The sequence below is a fragment of the Ambystoma mexicanum genome, chromosome 4p, assembly GCF_040938575.1.
Source record: "Ambystoma mexicanum isolate Mex_15411 chromosome 4p, UKY_AmexF1_1, whole genome shotgun sequence".
NCBI lineage: Eukaryota > Metazoa > Chordata > Amphibia > Caudata > Ambystomatidae > Ambystoma > Ambystoma mexicanum.
The window spans coordinates 189,647,340-189,670,132 of record NC_090927.1 but is presented as its reverse complement, the minus strand read 5'-3'; positions in this window follow the sequence as shown (position 1 = coordinate 189,670,132).

The window sequence follows — 22,793 nt, the reverse complement described above, 5'->3', positions numbered from 1 at the left end:
AAAGATGGTTGCTGAAAGACTGGGACCACTGTGAAATATTTTCTGAACCTTTTTTTTCCCCTGCAGTTGGGATTTTTTTATTGATGGATTTGGCAACGTGCCATACATCAAATTGATGGTGAATATTTGGAAACTGCTCTCTCATTGTCTTGGCTATTGAAATGTGTCTGTCCGTGGCTATGAGGTCGATTTGCATTCCCCTCGATTGGAGATCTTGCAGTGATTTTATAAAACCAAGTTTCTCCATGGCCACTGAGGATTTACATTCGGACACCTGCACGACCACCAAACTCACCATTTTTTTACTTTCCATGTCCTGGAAGTGGTATATGCAGTACTTTGCTGAAATTCTGGGGCTGTCACGCTGTCCATCACCAGCTAGCCTGAACCTTTTGTCGGAGAATGTACTTTGAATAGACAATTGTTCAATTTTCCAAGCTTCACTAATGGCAGGGAATAGATATTGACGTTGATATTTGTAGTACTGCATTTTAGAAATGAAATGGAGTCCCACAAATTGACAGAAACTGGACAACTTAATGAAACTAGAGCCACTGAAAGGTAAAGCTGCTGCACACAGTAGATTGCCAGCTGGCAGTTTCCCCAGCATCGGTTGAGCGGACCATGAACATTTTTCATGGAGTGGCATGTATTTTGAGGTTAGTGCCTTGTGATACACGGGTCACATTCACCAATGGCTTCCCACATATTTCCACTCTCACTGAATGCACACATTTCAGCATCATTATAATCTCCAACAAGCTGCTGTCGAATACTATGTATTTGGCCTCCTTTATTAGACTATCATCCTGCATTAAAGTTGATTCTGACTGAACTGTGGTTGACATATCAGACATACTGGACATACTGTAGTCGAGATCTTTGTCTAGTTCCTGGGTCATTTGTATTGAAGCTTCAGTCTCTGTCATTTCAGAGTCTGTTACTTGAACATGAATCGGAGAAAACATCAATGTCGACTGGTTTTTGGGTGGCCCTTTTTTGGCAGGTGTCGATTGTGTCAAGTGGTTTAATTCAAAAGCATCTTCAATACATTCAGTTTCATCTTCATCTGGTGGAGCAGTCGCATTGTAGCAATGGTCCAACAACACTTTGCTAGCTTCGCCGGACACATTAAATTAATTTCCTGGCAATTGGGCAAAAGCATCTTGAGTCTGCTTATTGATTTGAACACACTGCACCTCAAATAATAGTTGCTCCATGGTGAAATCAGTTTGGCAAGCAGCATCTCTCATTTCTGTAGCTGTTTGTGTCTGCATAGTTTGTACACCATCGGGCAACAAGAAGAAAGGTTGGAAAAAGATACATACAATATTGGACAATTTACATTTAAAAAAAGCATGTTATGAAGGAGCCAGCACAAAACAATGTTTACAAATGAAATTGTTTGTAAATTACCTTATCTTTTTTGCATTTCTGTGAAACCTTCTTGTTTACTGTAACATCAGCAACAGCAAGCTTGTCCACCAACTCGGATCCACGTGCCTCCTCTTCTATATCCCGATCTTGTATGCATCCCTAGAAAAGAGTATCCATTAAAAATAAGTCATTTGTATTAGAAACCAAATTATTCCTTCGCACACATGGCTTACAGAGATAAACTCGTACATCGTGTACTTCATTTAGTCCAGATATACATTTTGAATTTCACCTGATTGATGGCTAGTTTACTCGATCAAAGTTGACTGTGCAAAGCACACTGATTGAAATTTATTTTGTACTCAAGCAATTTTTTAAAACTGCTTGTTTCTAATATTGTCACTGTCTAATAGTATCAGATCTAGGACCGACTTTCTTTAATTTGAGGGAACTGTTAGTACGCACACCTCTGGCTCTGGATCAACTACGATGGATGATGTAATTGAAGCTTCAGCACCTCCCTGTAATACAGTACTTATATTAGAATGGATGAAAAAATTGAAATTGAACACACACAATGTGTCGCAGACAGTGAAACATATCAATAAAAAAACCACAAATGAAACATTGTGTAAACGAACGACACAATATGGAAATATGATCATATTATCTCATTCGAGGGAACTGTCAGTACGCATACCTCTGGCTCTGGATCAACTGCGATGGATGATGTCATTGTTGTTGAAGTTTCAGCATCTCCCTGTAACACAGCACTTGTTTTAGTATACATGAAAATATTGACATTGATTACACACAAGTGTGAAGCAGACAATGGTACATATCAATAACAAACCACGAATAACACGATACGTAAATATGATCACATTATCTCAAATGCCATGCATAAAACAATTCCGGAACTGAATAGCTAAGTAAGACTACCTGATACGCGCTCAAAGTTGTTGTTGACTCCAGGAAAGACATGACATGGATGCTGAATCTTGCTCCTTGATATTCACTGCATAGGCATGGAGTTGTAAAGGAAAAATTTGATTTGATTTAGAAATGCTAATCTTAAAAATTGGCATGTAAGGAGACAGATTATGAAAACATTATGCTTATTTCAAAGGGCACTATAGCATCGTTATCTGTGCCCCTAAATTGTTTTCTATGATGCTCCAAAAACCAAGGACAGATGATTAGCAAACTGGGGTTTAGTTATAAAGCAATACAATATTGTAAATATGAAAAGTATTACAAGGGACATTTACACCTAAAACACCAATCCGTCCATTTAGTTACCTATTCACTACCCCAAGGGCTAAATCCGGAACCGTGACTCACCTCAGGCGGCCTGTGAACGAATAGTCGGAATTGCATTTGGGAGCAATTTACGAGTCGCTCTGAGTCGATTCTTCTTTGTGTACATGGATGGGTCGTACATATTCAGGGTAAAGTGCAGGCTGCAGATGCGGAATCGATCACCCCTCTTGTCCTGCAAGACTTCTTTGACTCTACTTTCAAGCTCTGCTGGCGCAAATCCGCAATATCTCATCCATTCTCTTATTCGATCTATAGTCTTTGGGAATACATGCATTGCAGTGCCTTCAGATTTCTCATGGGTCTTAGAAGGGCAACTGAAAATCGCACATGCAGGCATTGTTGGAAATTCTGCAAAAAAAAGGTCATCATTATTTGAACACTACTTTGCATAAAAACGTGAGAAAGAAGGAATGATACCATACATTCTTCTATGCAAGCTATGTTTTGTTCACCACAGCAAAACCAGTGTACCGTAGCCGGCTGTAATATAGGATAACTTTCAAAAACAATTCATTGATGTGACAAAAATCAGAACATATTACTCGTCCCTTGAATGTACTGTCGTGCATCAAAAGGAAACATGCTTGTAGACACGGTCCGCGAAGGATGCATTTCGAACCTAATTGAGACTGATGACAGTTGATATATATCGATAACATAGCAAATTTAATTCAAGCCAATGGCAATGAGATGAATGAACATAACACTACTGGGTACGTTCGTTCGATATAGATAGAAATTTAGAGATCAAGGAGATATGATTAGGTGACCTGCCCTTACCTTGACCAACAAACAGTTAGATTCTGCAATCAGGGTAGTGGCAGGAGAACAGGGAGATGTTCACAGGTAGCACGACGAGGAGCTGACTCGCAGTGGTCACAGAAGTTCTCAGGTAGCACGACGAGGAGCTGACTCACAGTGGTCACAGAAGTTCTCAGGTAGCACGTTCACGAGTTGACTTGCACTGCTCAAAGATGTTCTCATGGTACATATCAAGTGGCTTATAAAGAATTAGAAAAGAGGGTGTGTATGTGAATGAATGACGTACATATGTCGTGGTCTTATGTGCATAGCAGGGGTGCGGCCTGCCTCACGGCAGCACGCCTGGAGACACTGGGTCAGGGGAGGCAATGTGTACAATGGCCCCTGCGTGGAAGATACCTTTGAAGTGTACATGGTGTTTGGAGCCTTGGCCATTTGATTTGATTTGATTCGATTTATTTATAAAGCGCACAAAACCAGGCCCAGGGGCAACCGGGCGCATACTCTTAAACATGGTACAATAAAACAGTAGTTACACAGTAAGTTACAAAATATACAGCATATATACATGTACCGAGGAGTACCATTAACATAATATAATAAAAGTACAGAGCAGACAGAGATGTATATACATGTCCTGTACCACACAGGGGGACTGGACTGAGTAAGGGTATCATGGATCTTGGGAGAACAGCCATGTTTTAGCATTGTTCTTGAAGGAGTGGAACGATGGTTCAGTTCTAATAGGCGTGGGCAGAGTGTTACAAAGTTTGGAAGCTAGGACAGGGAAACTCACCCCATCAGCTTTTTGGAGTTTACATCTCGGCATGATGAGGCTGTGAGTTTGCGCTGCTCTAATGGGTCAAGTGGATGTGTGGAGTGTGAAGCGAGTGGACAGGTAAGGTGGGGCGTTGTTGCTCAGCCATTTGTGAGTCAGGGCTAGGGTTTTCAGGGCAATTCCTTGTTTTACCGGGAGCCAACGTAAGTCTGATCTGATGGAGGAGATATGGGAACGTCTCAGGATGTTTAAGGCTGCCCTTAAGGCATTGTTTTGTACAGTTTGCAATGTATTAAGGTTAGACTGACTAGTCCCAAGGTAGAGAGCACTGCAGTAGTTAATTGTGGCCATGACAAGTGTTCTGGCAAGGGTGATGCAGTTGGTAGAGTTTAGGAAGGGTCTGCAGGCGGTGATAAGTTTGCAAGTATAAGCCGAAGCTGACCTAACTGCATTAGTTTGTCTGTTCAGGGAGAGCGTGGAGTCGAGATAGACGCCTAGAGTCTTGGTGTCTTTGGAGACTTTAATATCGTTGCCGTCAATAATGAAGGGCTTGTAAGTTTGATCTAATTTGTTGAGCCGATGATTTGATCCTAGAAGTAGGGGCTCGGTCTTATCATCGTTAAGGCAAAGTTCGTAATGTGCCACCCAGGCCTGGATGACCAAGTAAACATTGTTAAGGGCTTTGGTGTCAGCTGTGTAGTTTCCCGTGATGGTGATGAGTATCTGGGTGTCATCCGCGTAGTTGGTGTAGGAGACACCCAGATAGTCAAGCACATCGAAGACGGGCTTGGTGAATACGTTATACAACGTAGGGGATACACACAAGCCTTGAGGAGCGTCACAATGAATGGGGGAGGGGTCCGCTGAGGCCATGGGTGAGAAGACCCTCATAGATCTGTTGCTCAGGAATGAATGGATCCAGGCATTGGCAGAGTCAGAGAAGTGGGCTGCAGATTTGAGATGCTGGCAGAGTATTTGGTGGTTGGCCAAATCAAAAGCTGCAGAGAGGTCAAGGAGGAGGAGAAGAGCTAACTTCCCTTTGTCCTTTAGTGACTCCATCTGAGTTTTCAGGTCAATCAGAGCTGATTCCGTGCCATGTTTAGGGTGGAACCCTGATTGTCTTAAGCTCAGAAGATTGTTTAGTTCGAGGTAGTCCTGAATCTGCAGGTAGGCTGCACGGTCCAGGATCTTGAGCAAGAATGGGACTGTAGTGATTGGTCTGAAGTTAGTTGGGATATTAGGGTCAAGGGAGGGTTTTTTGAGGAGTGGGATAACCCATGCATCCTTTAGGTTGTCAGGGACAATACCCGTCTTGAAAGAAGCATTTATGAATGCTGTGATGAACAGGGCTAACTCATGAGATGCTTCCTTGATAATAGGTGCTGGGCAAGGGTCACCTTGGCAATTGGATGGTTTTAAATTGTTTATGATGCCTTCTACTTCGAGAGTAGTGAGCGGGGAGAAGGAGAAAGGTTTATGAGAAGGATTGGCTAGGTGTGTATTGAGTGTGAGTGTGGTCAGTGGTTGGTCAAGCTGTAGGGATTTCTGTTTGTCTCTGATTTTGGATTGAAGGGTGGCAATTTTACCCAAGAGTGCTGACTGAATGTTGGAGCACCAAGTGCTGTCTTTGGTACAAGAGTCAGGGGGGGCTGCAGGTGTCTCAAGTTCCTTAAGAATATTAAAGAGTTCCTTGGTGTTAGACTGGGCTGACATAATGCGGTTATTGTAAGAATCTTTTTTTGCCTGGAGTACAGCTTCTTTATAGATAAGGGTGGCTGTCAGAAGACTGTCCTTGTGGGCATCAGAGTGGTGACCCCTGACAGCACCCCTTGGCAGCGCACATCCTCTGGTGCTAACTGCCTTTGATAATTGGGTGGGGATGGATGGGCCTGAGGCGTGCAGGCAAGGCCCGGATCACTGCTGAATGGAGACACACTTATGTGGATTATAGGGGCGCGACCTGCCTCACGGCAGCGCGCCTGAAGACACTGGGTCTGGGGAGGCCATGTGTACAATGGCCCGTGCGCGGAGGATACCTTTGAAGTGTACATGGTGTTTGGCACCTTGGCCGTTCCCACCCCCGACAGCACCCCTTGGCAGCGCCCATCCACTGGTGCTAACTGCCTTTGATAATGGAGGGGGGGTGGATGGGCCTGAGGCGTGCAGGCAAGGCCCGGAACACTGCTTAATGGAGACACACTTGATTAACTGAAAAATTAAAACAACCATTGATAATAGTTCTGTTGTGTTATATTTTGTTTCTTATTTTGATGGCACAAAACTACTAGACATTGTAAAGTTCTGGTTGCAGCACAGTGAGGGAAAATCCCCTGTACTGACGACTGTCACTGGGGAAAGTTTCTCTAATGGCACCAACGACACAGGCGGGTATTACTTGTCGAACGCGGTGTCCATGCATCTCATGAAGCCACCATGTAAACGAACGATAGACCACCAGCCTGTACAAGCTTTGAAATAGAAAGCTACAAACTGTTTTTAAATGAACAAGATAAGTGTATTAAACCTTAGTTGCCAATGACAATTCTTGTATCCATTTGGCATTGTTGCCAGTACAAATTCTACCTAGACACTGTACAATATTGAACGACTATTATACGACTGTTACTATAGATTTGCAAGACTACATACGTTTGACATTGATATATCAAAGTTATGAAAATATAGGAGACAACCATGAAATGGTAGTGGCCTAAGTGACATCACAACTAAAGTACAATTACTCGTTACTTGGATTCCGAGGGCGAACTGTTGCTCGAAGTTCGTGCATAAGGACCATCATAATCCTCAACACGGTCCGTGTGAGGCAGGCTGCCCTGAAGTCTGGCAGCTCGGTAACGCATTGTGGCCGTGTCTCGCCTTCCGATATGTAGGACAAGCATCCAGAGTTTTCTCGGCAGCAGTAGTTTTCCTCCTCGGTTGGCATTAGCGCGCACCGATTGCAGGTACACCAGGTGGAAACGCCGTCCATGCGACTAGGCTCAGGCTCTTGATCTGTTGAATCGTCCTCCTAACTGTCGTCCAAAGCCCCATCGTTTGCGCATCTTTCTCTTTTGAGTAATTCCGCCTCGGAATAATCCGGCTCGTACTGGTATGGCTGTATTGTTGCCATTATGGGGGGAAACAAAAAAAATTGACAGTAATGGTCCTGGTATCTGTTCGCACAGGCTACAAGCAACGAAGGTAGCTGACCACAGCACTGAAACAAGGCACAGAATACTCAAAAAAATACAGTGAAAGGAATGGAAAAGAAAATCTGATGTTGTCTGTTGAGAAGCGGTCTGTTTATACTTATTGAGGAAAGAGGCGTCCTGCCATTTCCATGGAGACACGTCATTAGCTGAAGCGCACAGAAAGTTGACACGAGACGTGCATTGGCATTGTGAAACGGGTGGTACGTGTCTAGTGATCTCAGCCTCAGGGGTGGGGTATATGATTTAGTGCCGCCAGGGCACTCCCGCTTGGGCGATGCGGCAACTGATCAGATTATCACAAGATGACCGCGCAATGCTGCCTGATTTCACATGTGTACAAAAGCAGAAAACTACAGTAAGGCACATAGGAAATGTTTGTACGATCGATCAACGTATGCTTAAAAACAATTGCCCGAACCCTTGGGACAATAATATTTCTGAGCGAACTATTCCTTTAAGTAATTCATGTACAAAAGACGTCAAGGCAAAAGTCTGTCTGAGTTTATCACCTCGACACAGTGAAAGCTACCAGGCTTCAGCATTTAGGATTTTTAGCTTAGTCACAAAGAGGCCCAAAAACATATTTCTTCGCTCTCGTAGCATTGGGCAACCAGATGCATTAATGTTTCTTTCTGCAGTTTACATAGCCTACAAATGTCTGTGTCACCAAATCCCTCTTTTCTTGATGTGAGAATTTGGTTAGTTGGAAGAATATTCAATCTGATGCACAATGATAGGTATCGGTGGTAGCTACTTGGGAATTTAGTCAGATATTTAGGAAGGACATTTCTTGCTTTGATGTCATTTATTATGGCTTCATTGAGCGTATATTTGGAATTAGTTTCTTTTGTTTTCATCCAGTCCCACTCCCATATATTTTTTTTGAAGCATCCGGGTGGTTAAGTAAAATGTCCAACTTTATGTCCACTTCTGCAAGCACTGCTAGACAATGGTCTGCCCATTGGCTAAGAGCCCAGTTTTGATTCAAGATGTTTTCCAGGTGGAGTATATGAAATTTTGATCGGTTGCTTTTCCAAGGTCAGCTTCCTGAACAAGGACAAGGATTTCCTTACTACGGCTGCATAGGTAGAAATCAGGCCTAACTCATGCATTATGATGGATATAGGCACACAGCTCGGTAGTCGTAATATTTTCTTCCAAAATAGACCTTCTAAGGTACTCCATACATCCCACCGGAGGCATAGGGATGATTAAGCACTGCAAGTCAATACGGGAATTACTTTTTGTTTGGAAAATTTGACCATTGGTAGCAAAGAAAACTTTCAACATTTTATGTGGTTGATGGTTCATTGGGTTGCCAAATTATTTGCTTTAGACCTTAATTCACCAATTTGCGGTGTATCATTTGCACTCAGATTTATGTCAAGACCGCGGTATCTCATATTTGAGACTTGTGTCGAGCTTTTGTTTCCAATCCTCCATTGGAAGCTTTGTTGCTTCATCTTCCCATTTAGTCTCTGGAAATCCAGGACAGCGGACTTGGGGACATTGATCTTCAGCGCATTGGCTTAGATATAGGTATGTAATTTGTCTAATTTTCTCTGTAGGCCAATGGGAGGTTGGTCGAGTATAATAAGGTCGTCAGCATATGACATCCACCCCACTGATGACCCTTTAATTTTCGGTGGGAAGGAACCATCAGATGACATTGGCTCTTTTATATCTGAGATGAAAAGATTGAATAGTTCAGCAGCTAAATGCAAGCCTTGTTTTAGCAGTCAAAACGTCTAAACGTTTGTTTAGTTGGTTGGCCCGCCTGATTCAACCTTATACATATTGAGGTTGCCGTATTAAGAGCTTTTATGGGTTCCAAGATGTCAAGAGGGCAGCCCCAGATGTTCATTTTTTTTCACAGTAGCTCCCTGTCAATGCTGTGAAACGCTTGTGCAAGGTCTTCTGCTGCTATGTAAATTGTCATTCTTTCTCTTAGTACCCTTAATTTAAGGAAGTTTAAAATGAATACATTTAGAGTACAGCCTACCCACTTGACAAAACCTGTATGTCTCTGATCAAAATGGCCTGATTTCTTGACCCATTCCTACAGTTTACCCAAAACGTCCAATAAGGCGATGGTCCGATAATTCTTGGAATCTTCCCTATTTGCCTTTTTTAAAGATGGGTATTCCTTGATTCCGTAATTTGTTTCTTAGTTGTTATCTCCTTAAATAGGCTCATACAGAACTCTGCTCATTCATTCTGGTTTTTTCTCGAGCATTGCATTGGAGAGGCCATCTGTGCCTGGCGCACGGGAGTTACTTATTTTGTGAATCAGTTCTTCCTTCTCAAAATTCAAGGCCCAAGGGGGCTTGGAAGATTGTCTGTTAAGTGTCGCCTTACTTTCCGGGGAGCGTGTAATGAACCAAAGAAGATGACCCAATCTTTCTCCAGTACTGGATTACTTTGGAGAGCTCACTGTTTTCCATCTAGTTCATTCAATAACAGCCATAGACGTCTTGAATCATTCGCTGCTAAGATTTTCAGTATGTTTTCTGCATCTCTTTGGAGTATTATACTTTTATGGTTAAGCACCCAGTTCTTATACTGTTATTTGTGCTTTTTGATGGTATATCTAATGTTCTTTCCGTCAACTAGTCTAACATGCCTCACTCAGGTCCTGGTTGAGCTGTTGTTTCATTCGAGCAACTTCAGCGTTGTATATGTGTTTTGGCTTAAATTGTGTTTACTACTTGATGGTTTATACATCAGAAAGTCGCTAAACGGCGTCACATAGTTGGCATCAATGATTCACTTGGCCAGTGCACATTTGTAGTTGGTGTTCATTTGTTGTATATCTTGAGGCAAAAAGTAGAATCTATTTCTACCTGGTCCTGCCATACCTTATGATCCCATACAGCAGATTTTTACCAGTTGATAAACAAAGGACTACTTCGCCAAGATCATGATCACTTCGAAACATGCTGGTCACGACTAAAAATGTAACCAGCGCCAACAAGTTAGATGATACAAAAACATAATCGAGTATTGAAGCTTGATTGCCTCACTTCCATGTTGATGCAGCTGGAATGTCACCGCTAACTTGGCCATTTAGAAGATGGAAATTACACTTTTCCATTTTCCACTTTTTGTCATTAGAGGATCCCTTATTATTTTTGACTCCAGCCAGTGTTTTCAAATTGCATAGGGTTTTTCCGATACAATTTAGGTTGAGGTCTCGTATTCGATGATACTGTCATCGATAGCCGACATTACTGTCAATAAAGCATTCCTTTTTCCATGCAACGGGATTCCAATATAGATTCAAAAGAACTAGGTAGGCGGGTTTCTTATTGAAATCCTTCTGTAGCTCTAATGTTATAATCTGCATGTGATGGTTAAGATACGTCTTGCATAGAACCTGTATGCCTTTACCATTTTTTATTAATGTCATTAGACCTGAAGTCTGACCGCACGTCCTTTATGGGTCCCGCTAAGGGACCAGGGCACTAATGATGGGCCTGCTATACGCGAGCCCGTTATTAGCGCCCTCTCCATTCCCATTGAGCCCTACAGGGGCTCAAATGGGAATGGGGAATGCTTGGTTCAATGGGGACTTACCGGTCCCTCCAGGGTCGGAATGCACCCTAAGTCCCCATTGAACCAGACCGGTGCCAGACCCGGTATTGGAGGCAGCCATGGCGCAAATCTCAGAATGACCCCCACAGAGTAGCCATCTACAACAGGTGGAGTAGATAACCATGTTTCCTGTAGGCAGAAGATGTCAAATTTAAGTAGCAGAGATTTTCCAGCATTAAAAAGATGTTTAAATACTCAGGTATTCTAGCTGCTAATGGTGGTAAACTCTTCTGACAGGCAAGTTGGCTGTTATTGCGCTTTATTTGCATTTAACGATTGGATAAGCTAGCCCCAATTTAACTGGTCTTGGGGACTCCGGTGATTAGAGTCCGGAATTGTAATTCTCTTTTGGCATCCTGCTGTCTACTAATCATAATTTTAAACATGACTTTTTCAGCTGGTAGATCTATTTCAACCTCTTTAAAGGGATCAGTGCAGATGTGTTGGTTATGTAGTCCATTGACTGTGTTTTCATTTCACATAACCTGTGTGGAAGCTGGGAAGACTCTTAGACTTTCGATTACTTTTGCTCTTGGTAGGTCCGGGACTGATCTAAGTTATTTTAGGTCAAACCCCATAGGCCAGAAAAGTTCAACTGCTTCATAAAGTAGTGAGCAAACTGTCTTAGAGTTCATGTAGAGGCAAGCACAGTCGAAGCAATTTCACACTCGAAAATCAATAGCTGAAATATCACTGGATTCTAGGTCTTGTAGTTTCGGTATGTGCTGGAATAATCTAAACACATTAAAGTGGTCCAGCATTAGGCCATCATCGAATGATAGCATTCTCTCCAATATTATTTGCATCCTACCAGCAGTGCACTTCATCGAGGATTTCAAGCCTTGATATGCTGGTGAGTACTGGCATATGTGTTAAGTATCTTCTTCAGTCACTGGTTTCTCAGTTTCAGCTGATATTTTTGAATTGCGAAGATCATCTTGTGAGACATTACAGTCTGAGGAGGCTTTTATGGTCGAAAAGGTTTTCGGATATACTGGAACCCATGGGAACGATGCAGCTGGTTTTTCGCACCCCCTTGTCATTACTCCATTACCTGCGGGAACGCTATCTTAAACCGGTAGAAGAGTTTTCCGTCGTCTTTCTTCCAAAGTTAAAAGGTTTTGCTCTATCAAATCAACTGGGGTCGGGTAATTCAAACTTGACACTGGGCTACCATTCTTTTTCTAGTGTAGCCGAAGGTTCTATTGTTGAGTTTGAAGAAGTATGGAACTACTACACAGATTATTTCTCCAGCTTATTCTTCATAAAGAGATATTTCTTCAAAATCACTGAGAGCCTGTCTTTCATCACAGTTAAAAGGCTCCAAACACTGCTACGTCGTTTTGAGCTAAAGAGTAGTATATTAGGTCTGAGCTTGAGTTGAGCATACTGCGATCTTTATTCTTCAACACAGAATTAGAGTACTCTGTATTAGGGAGGTGAGCCTTTAGGTTTAGTATGAATCCGCACAAGCGTATTTTTTTAAGGTATGTTTTTCATCTTTTTAGTTTGTTGTTGTTGTTGTTGTTGTTGCTGGATTTGTTTATTATTTCTTAGAAATTGCTTTCGTTTTTTCCATGAATAAAATATGTCATAGTTTTCATTGGAGGTTTCTCCTTGAGTAGAAGAAAGCGGTTTCTTCTGCTTGATGCACATGGGATTATAGTATCAGAGTTGTCGCCAGTTTGGCTATTCAGGCAACCAGCATCGATGTGACAGGGCCGATGACTTTGGTCGTTAAATCCAGTTTTATGCTTTCATGCTGGCTGTTTGGGACAATCTTCTCAGACTCCTTTATTGCTAGCACTGGCAATTTGGGTGCAGATTGTATTTCACTCTGTTGTACATTCTCGTTTATGTCCATCTCTGAGGTCATTGATATGCCCTCAATCTCGCCTCGCTAGGTATTGGGATTCAATTGGATGATTGGCTGCGTTGTGGAAAGACAGGTGTCTTTGATGCATGGGATTGAGGTGTGTTCTTTCAGCAGCATCTTGTCACCATTTAAAAATGTATTTTGCTACTTCCATTTGGACTTCCTTACTCGCTCCGATTTCAGTCATATGGTCTGCCAGTAAAGTGGCTTGGTCGTTGTAGTTCTCGCTAATTGACTCATACAATTTGAGGAACTGGGCTAAAGAAATTGTTAATGCAGACATAAGTCTACAGTTGGTTTCATAGCTAGATGAGGTATTTTGAACCGCAGTATTCCTTCTGCTCACGTGGGTCCTAGGCTGAGCATCCGCGAATGGGGCAACAAATGTGTTATTAATCGAATCACTGCTAGTGTCAGAGTAAGAATTGCAAAAACCGCAAAGACACTTTTGGTGGGTAAAGGTGTTGCAATGGCCTGTATTAGTTACTGTGTGTTTTCTAATTTTACTTTAACCATTGCAGTTTGTGTTCATGTACTTTGTTTTTTGTGACAAACAGGACGACGAGAGACATGAATTCTCTTGAATCAAGGTGTCCCGTTGTTTAAACACTTATGCTGTGGTGGTGCTTTGAAAACATTCAGTTTCCAATGTTTCTAGCGCATATAATTGCTCCGGCTCTTGGAGCTGCACGACTTCGGCTGCTAAGGTGGTTCGCGAGCCGTCTGATGCTTGTGAGTTCTTCACATATGTTTGGTCGGAGTCAGGCGGCGAGCAGGCAAGTAGTAAGAGGGTTACATCTCAGTAGAATTGTGGTCAGATGACTTTGCTTGTCCGGTTCGTCTTCTCTTAAACTAAGTGAGTCAGTGAGAGTGGTTCTGGGAGCTCTGGTTTCATGAGTCGCTGCTATGGATTTACACACAAGCTCTGTAGTAGCGGGAGTTCCATACTCAAACAAGGAATCTGGGTCTTCCTCAGGTGTTACTGCAGGGCTTTGCAAAGTGTTTTCAATGTGCAGCTGTATGAGGGATTTTGGGGCAGAGGGATCATTATGTCCTCGATCATCCCAGGACTTATTACGGGCTTTGCGCCTTTCACTTTCCTGGTAGTTGCTGAGAGATCTCAGAATGCCAGTTGATACACAGTGCTGAATGAGAAGAGTTTAGACTGTTTGTCCAACTTCGATCGCTGCAGTTAATCTGTGTTCTACCACAAGAACAACAGGCTTCCTCACGGAGGCAGAGAGGGGAGTTGTGGGTGATGTAGTTCTTGAACTCTTGGCAAAGGGGGAGAATGCACATAGAGGCAAACACCACATTCACACTCTTCCAACTCTCTGAACACATGCGCTCCTCTGGGTGTTGGTCTGTCAAGGTCTTCAGTGGGTGCATCCTGAGAAGAAACTGTGGTTAGCACCACCGGGTCATTCGCTGCTCCAGATGAGCTTATTGATGTTGGAAGTAACATCAGAGTGGCCAGTGTGGTGCTGCCCCTTTAAGGGCTTCGGCACGCGGCGGAGTGACATTGCACTCTGCCGCGTGCCTTTAAATAAAGGGGGAGTGCCCCAGCAGTGCGACCGGGGAGCCCGAACCGAGCGGACGTCTTGTGTGTGAGTCTGTGGCAGGAGCGGGGGCTCACAGAACAACACAGGGGTACAGAGTTCCCCACAACAGTGGCGACGAGACCGGAGTCTCGCCCGGGCCCGGCGGTGAACATACTTTCAATTCTTTTATGTTGAACAAGGGTGGAAATCCACTTGTTCCATGCCGCAGAGAGGGCGTAGACCACGTGGCTGGTGGCCATTTTGCCTCTGAGGCCTAAGATGATCACGGTGCCCCTGAGGGGCTCACAAATGCCACCCACGCCTCATTTTTTGACAATCATGTAGCAAGCAGCTATCTCTGCTCACACGACCCTTTAAATACGGAAAATATTCGATTTTAAGGTGTTTTGCATCAAGTGAAGGTGAGGTGCTGGGGGGAAACTTGCTGTTCCCTGGGAATACCCTGGACATCCCTGGCTCAATATTTGGACACTCCCTACTAGCCTGTGAGCCCATCTACATCTGGGTGGCCGGCTGTTCTATGACTGCATGTGATCTGCATGGCCTATGCCCTAATGTTGAACTGGTGAGGAAGTCTGAAGATCAGGAAGGCCTGCACATGTATGCCTCATGGTGGACTGGTGCGGAAGCTTGAAGATCAAGGAGGCCTGTACAGGCCAAACCTTCTGGGTGAGTTGTGGCCCCTGTGTCATCTCAAAGGGGTGCTTGTGCGCTTGACCCATGAGAGAGCCAGCTATTCAAGACGGGAGACAACCAGCAGCACAGCCACCGCCTCAAGGCCAGCTTCCATCTGCAGCCCAGCCTGGGCCTCCACCTGTGCCTCAAGCCATGGCCCAGATGAGGCCCCCAGGGGCCCTTCAGCCGATCCCAGAATTTGACATTTCAGGCCCTCCATCTAGCCTGGGGCCCAGGTCGAAGTGATGGATTGATTGCCTCGACATGTATTTCTGGGCTACAATGGAGACCAACGACGACAGCAAGCTGGCAACCTTATTGTATGCTTCAGGGCCTGCGGTTCACAACATTTTTGACTCCCTCCAGCCTGCAGATGCTTCGTATGGTGCAGCGAAGACGGCTCTCCACAACTACTTTCTTCCCTTAGCCAATGCAGACTATGAACATTTTGCAATGCTCTCCACTCGCCAAAAAGAGGATCAGACATTGGACACATTCTATGGCCGTCTCAGACAGCTGTCAGTGGTGTGTGCCTGGGACAACCCTGACGACATGGTCAGGAACCAGCTAATTCAAGGATGCTTGTCGGGGAAGCTACGGAGACAGGTGCTGAGGAAACTGGGAATCACTTTGCCCCGCATCCTGGAACTGGGTCGCTGGCAAGAAGTATCAGAGGTACGTTCGTCCAGGATGGAAGTGGGTGCACGTCCAGTCAAGACGGAGGAGGTCTGTGCCATGGGTCATGGCGGCAGAGGTGCCCGGTGGCCAGCAGGCAACTTCCGCGACAGGAGTGGCAAGCCAGAGGAGGCGTGACTTAAGTGCGGGTATGACCTGCCCCACCGGCTGAGTGTCCAGCGGCAGGAAAGACTTGCGGCCGGTGCGGCCTGGCCGACCACTATGCCCAGGTATGTAGGGCGTTTCTGCCAGTGATGGTGCCGAAGGGTCCGGTGCGTTCTTCCGACAATGTCGCCCACCCATCGTTGCCCAGGTCGATCAGGGTGTGGAAGGTGCACAACTGGACGAGGAGGAAGAGGAGAACAATTTCTTTGTATCGAGCATTGACACCCTCAAATCCAAGAGCAGGCGGCAACCAAGGTGCATTGTCGCAGTCAATGAGTCTCCCATCCCGGTACTGGTGGACACAGGGGCATCCGTCAATGTGATGGCCAGAGAACACTGTGACGCCATGGAATGCCCCCCGAAACTCGTCGCCCCAGGGCTCGCGTCTTCACGTTCAGGTGTTCTCAGCCGATTCCCCTGGATGGTGTGTTTGTAGCGGAGGTGGGACATGGAGCGTCAAAAATAAGAGCACGCTTCTATGTAACACCTGTCAGCACCAACACATTGCTGAGCTGTGCTGCGGCAGAAGCCCTGCGGATTGTAAATTTCGCGTATTCAGTATACGTGGAAGACATTTCAACTCTACCAGACAAATACTCCAAGGAATTGGACAGATGGCTGGCGACCCAGTAAGTCTGCACATCGACGGATCTGTGCTGCCCATTGCTCTCGGGCACTGCAGGGGGCCCTTCCACTTGAGAGAGTTAGTGGACAAGGAGCTGGACAAACTCGACACCATCGAGAAAGTGGATGGCCCGACACCGTGGGTGTCCCCCATTGTGGTGGCCAGAAAGCCCAAAAAACCAAACTCGGTGAGGATCTGTGTGGATATGAGGCTCCCCAACAAGGCAATCAGAAGGGAGCGGCATCTCACACCAACCATAGACGACATCATCACCGAGTTGCAGGGGGCCCGTTTCTTTTCGAAACTAAACCTCAGGGCCGGGTACCACCAGGTTGTATTACACCCCGAGTCCAGGTACATTACAACTTATACGACTCACAGAGGCCTGTACAGGTGTAAGAGACTTAGCTTCGGGGTATCCTCGGCAGCTGAGGTTTTTCAAAATATAATACAGGGTGCCTTGGCAGGCCTTGACGGTGTCTTGAACATCACCAATGATATCCTTGTGTTCGCAAAGTCTGTGATGGACCATCTACACAAGCTTGCAAAGACATTTGAGCGGCTGCAATCACTGGGCCTGATGCTCCATCGGGAGGAATATGAATTTCTGAAACCGACCATCGAATTTTTCGGATTCATGTTTAAGGAGGGAGGTGTGTCTCCTGATCCCCGCAAAGTCAAGGACATCAAGGACGCACGCCCACATGAAAACGTGTCTGAGGTACGGAGTTTCTTGGGCATGGTGATCTACTGTGGCCGCTTCATCAAAAACTTGGCATCCAGGTCCGAGCCCCTGCTGGCCCTCACCAAGAAAGAGACAGCATGGCAGTGGGGACCGCTCGAGCCGGCGGCCTTCGACAACATTAAAAGCGCCCTCACGGCGGAAGACACCATGGCGTTCTTTGATCCCACCCTACAGTCTGAAATAATAGTGGATGCCAGACCGTTCGGCCTGAGGGCCATGCTGACACAGATTGGCCCCGATTCCAGCGTCCGTCCAGTGGCGTATGCCAGCAAGGCTTTGTTGGAGACCGAGCAGCGCTACTCCCAAATTGAGCAGGAGGCCCTGGCCGTTTTGTGGGGGTGCCGGCACTTCCGGTTGTGCGTTCTGGGTAGACTGGTAACAGTTGTGACCGACCACAAACCTCTGCTCCCCATTTTGGCTGGGTCGTCCTCTAAGCCACCGGTAAGGATCGAAAGATGGATGCTCGCGCTACTTGAATATGGGGTGTCGCTGGTGTATCGGCCAGGCTACAACTACGCGGCCGACTATCTGTCTCGCCATCCCAGGGGAGGTACTGTCGGCGAGATGGATGCCTGTGCAGAAGAGGCTGACGACCATGTTCAGCTGGTTGTGGAGGCAGCAACCCTGAACGCCTTGCTGCTGGAAGACCTGGAGGCTGCGGTGGCCCAGGACAAATGCTTTTGCATCCTAAGAGTGGCGATGCAGCAGGGATCCTGGAGGAGCGTTTTGGAATCCCTGGCGATACGCATGCAAGAAGCAAAGGTGGCACTCAAGCAGCTGTGGAAAGTGAGGGACGAACTGTCATTCTCCGCATCCGGCCTCCTACTCAGGGGTGACCGGATTGTGGTCCCTCAGGCCAAAGTCCAGGAAGTCATCGGCCTGGCCCACCAGGGTCATGAAGGGGCTGCCAAAACCAAGGCCCGCCTACGCCTCAAGGTGTGGTTCCCGGAGCTGGAGCAAAGAGTAGAAGAATATGTGGCCTTGTGTGCGTGGTGCCAGGCAGCTTCCACCGACCAGAGAGAGCCCCCCATTGAAGCTGTGCCCCGAGACACACGTCCCCGGGAGGTCGTACATGCCGACTTTGGCTCTACAATGCAGGGTACCCACTTCCTGGTGGTAGTGGACGAATATTCTAGGTACCCTGAAGTCAAATTTATCGAGTCGGTGGCATTCAAACACGTCGTAGTGGCTGTGGAAAAGGTCTTCACGGCTCATGGACTCCCCAAAACCCGGGTTCGGACAATGGGGTGCCATTCCAGGGCAAGCAGTGGTCTAATGGATGACTACGGGTTGCAGATATTTGTAATACAATAAAGAGCAAGATGATACGTGTTGTTTACTTGCCTCCAACCCCCTCACACAGGAACTCTAAAAGGTTTTCCAGCATTACTAGTCCTGAAAAAATGGACCGTCTGCTATAACTAATTTACACAAATGTCTGACAAGTTTATTATTCAAATAATTCGAACTGAATTTAAACAAAAAACACTACCCTACCCTAACACAGTGTCACTAAAACAACAAGCATCCCAACATGTTTCTGTTCTTAACTGCCCAGTTCAGGCGAACATTCTTCAGGGGATAAATTTAAAAGCATCCACTAATCTCTTCCACACCGTGTTGAAAGGGTAGATTCAGGCACCCAAGAGGGTAAAAGGAAAACAACCTCCAAACCTGTAAAAATAAAGGAAAGGAGAAACCTAATGAGTTCCAAAGAGGGAAGGAAGTACTAAAAAATGTAAAAGGAGGCATGGCACAGGGATTATGCCACACTGGGCAGTTAAGAACAGAAACATGTTGGGATGCTTGTTGTTTTAGTGACACATTGAGATTTTTTTGTGTGTTATGTGATATCTTCTGTGTCGTATAAATAAGTTATCTGATGTTTTATATTTGTTTTATATTTGATTTTTAATGTTTAGTACACTGTGTTAGGTGAGGGTAGTGTTTTTTGTTTAAATTCAGTTTGAATTATTTGAATAATAAACTTGTCAGACATTTGTGTAAATTAGTTATAGCAGACGGTCCATTTTTTCAGGACTAGTGATGCTGGAAAACCTTATAGAGTTCCTGTGTGAGGGGGTTGGAGGCAAGTAAACAACACGTATCATCTTGCTCTTTATTGTATTACATATATCTATATCCCCGTTGGTGGAGTAGGATGTCTTCATGTTAATAGGGATTCTTTATACCTATTTAAACATATGACTACGGGTTGCAACACTGGAAAATCACCCCGCTCTGGCCTAGGGCAAAGGGGGAGGCAGAGAGACTAATGCGCACCCTAAACAAGGTGTTCCGCATAGCGCAGGGGCAGGGACGATGCCGGAAAGAGTGCTATACCAATTCATGTGTGTCTATCGAACCACCACCTCCACAGGAGTGGCCCCGACAGAGGTACTGTTCAAGCGGTGCCCAAGGGGGCAGCTACCAGAGGTTGGAGAAAAGGAACCGGGGGTCAATGATGACCAGCAAGTGGAGCAAGACCGCAGGCTGAGGACTGAACAAGAGAACGTGAGGAGAAGGCTCAGACCTCAGCATCTCATGCCCGGGGGTGAGGTGCTGATCAAGAACAGGCACCCACACGGGAAGTTATCCCTGACATACGAGCCTGAACCATTGGACGTGATTGCGGTAAAAGGGTCCATGGTGACGGCCTCCGATGGCAGGGCATCGGTCACGAGGAACGTGAGTTTCTTCAAAAGGCTGGGGGGAAACCAGGACAGAAGTGCCCCAGGACCAGGACAGCATGGAGGTCCCAGATGAGGGTGGGGGTGCAGGACCCCTCCCTCAGTCTCTGGGCGGCGCAACGGCTGCCGATGAAACTCCCATCCCGGAGGTGAGCAGGAGGTACCCCCTGAGGACAGGGCGAGAGAAACCTGTTCACCTCAGTGACTATGTTTTGGAACAGTAATCCCGAGCGACAACGGTGGGGTGCGCTAGTAGTATGGGGACCCAGTTGGCTGTGATTAAAGGGGTCCAGAGGGGTCATGGTTGTGTCGTTTGACGTTATTGTGTTGATTTTGAGTATTATGTTAATACATTGTCCTCATGAAAAAGGAGGAGTGTGCTGCTGTCCCTTTAAGGGCTTCGGCACCCGGCAGAGTGACTTTGCACTCAGTCGCGTGCCTTTAAAAATAACCCAAACCGAGCCGACGTCTCGTGTGTGAGTCTGTGGCAGGGGCTCACAGAACATTGTGGGGGTACAGAGTGCCCCACAACAGCCAGGGTCTCGCTAGAGGAGTCACTTGGTTTTTTGGGAAGCGTTTTGTCTCTCTTACACGTCATCATGTTAACAAGTGTATTTTTCAGAGAACTATTCTGATTTATGACGGTTGAGCCAGTGAATGAGAAAGTCTCAGAGGAGCCGACTAGATGCAGCTTACTCGCTGTATCCGACAGAAAACAGTCATTAGAATGGGTTACGACTGCAGACAATCTTACTTGTGATATCGATGATGTAGCGGGCTGAACTTCACTGATTCTTGCATGTAATCAGACCTGACTTCTAGTGAATTGGAGAACCGCTGAGTTGGTATCCATGCTTGAAGGGAAGTCAATGTCTGGTATCTCCACAGTCCACATGCTGCACGCACAGCACAGACAGCCACTCTACACCGCTCCTGGGTGGATGCTGGTTTTCAAGAAAAGCTCTGCCTCTCCAGGTAAGCAATGGAAGAAATACTCGAAGTGCAACTACCCCAGCACAGACAGCCACTCCATGCCACTCTGCGCCGCTCTGCAGGTGGATGCTCACTTTGAAGAAAAGCTCGGCCTCTCCAGGTAAGCAAAGGAGAAAATACTCAAAGTGCAACTGTCCCAGCACAGACAGCCACTCTACGACACTCCGCGGGTGGATGCCGGTTTTGAAAAAAGCTCTGCCTCTCCAGGTAAGCAATAGAGAAAATACTCAAAGTGCAACTGTCCCAGCACAGACGGCAACTCTACGGATTTTCTTTTAGAGCAACATTGGCAAGGCTATTGGGACCCAGAGCACGTGAACATACCTTAGCTCAAAAGGCATATAGTTCGTAATATGAGTAACCTGTGCAGTTTTACATTTGAAGGTCTTATTAATGTACACAGTGACAGTCCAATCGTTAACAGAACGTGGATTAACAGAATATTCTTTTCCCGTTACCAGTGTATGCCCCTAGAGCTTCCTAGATCTTTTTGATGTTTCCCCCCGCTGGGATTTTTTAAGTGTTTTGCCATTGTGTGTTTTTCAGGGGAAATTGTTGCCTTCTTAGCCAGTTGGTGTATTTTTTCAAGTCTGATTAAAGTACGACATATCATATCATCGTTCAAGGCACTACAGAGTTCCCTGATCTTCAATCTCAGGGAGCGTTTAACTTTTCTGATACTAATATCGGATCTTTTAGCACGTTGGACATTATTAATTTGTAGTGCCACAGGAAAATTGGCACTAGCAAATCTAGAAGTTAATTGTGCTATCCAGATTTCCATCTCTTCAGGATGTGTACAGCTTAACTCACTTAATTCTAAGGGACCAATTTTCCCCATATATTCGCGCGTACGCCGCACATTTTTTTCTGATCAACTAATTCTATTTTTGAGTTATTCACCTGTACCCCCGCCCAATAACTTCATGCAATCACTAGCTTGGTTCAAGTCCAAAGAGAGTGTAATTGACCTATGATCACTATTATTGTTGCAGCAAAGAGTCAAGCCTCTTACAATATGAATTAATTCATGTGAGTAATATACATAGTCAATGGTAGCTCTCTTAAATCCAGAATGCCAGGTATAATCACCCAGTGAATCCCCCAAAGTGCATCCATTAAGCATTGTAAGTTCACACTCAGACAGAAACCTCGGCTATCGTTGTCCAGACCTATTAGCGTGCTCTTGCAGCAGTTTGGTGTCGCACGAAACCCATTTGTTAGTGTTGATCCTACTAGAGTCCTTACAATGACCATTTAGGTCACCTGTAAATGCTATTGTATCTCTAATTGAATTCAGGATTAACACAAACATTCATTCATATGTGTTGTTATGTTATGTAATTAGGTATTTGTACTGTGCCTATGACCACCGTAGTTATCATAAGACACCTATCTTTCTCTGGGATGAGGTGCTTTGCGAGAATGCCAGTGTGTAACCAGACCGTAGTCTCTGGATTGGAAAGAGAAGATGAATTGTGAGAGGGCGGTGATAGGAAATAGGGGTTGGCTAATAAAATGGAATAGGTGAAAAGAGGGGAGGTAATATGTTTGTGTTAGAAAGGCTGCATGTTTTATTAACTATATATTGGTTATCAGTAAAGCATATTAGAAAAGGTTGAAAAGGTACAGCTCTGTTTAGAATCTAGGCTTTAATGTGATGGCAATTTCTAGAGCAAACGATGATTTATACGATAGTCAACTAGTGTATGGTTGCATGATAGACTTGAGAAGTGCTCAA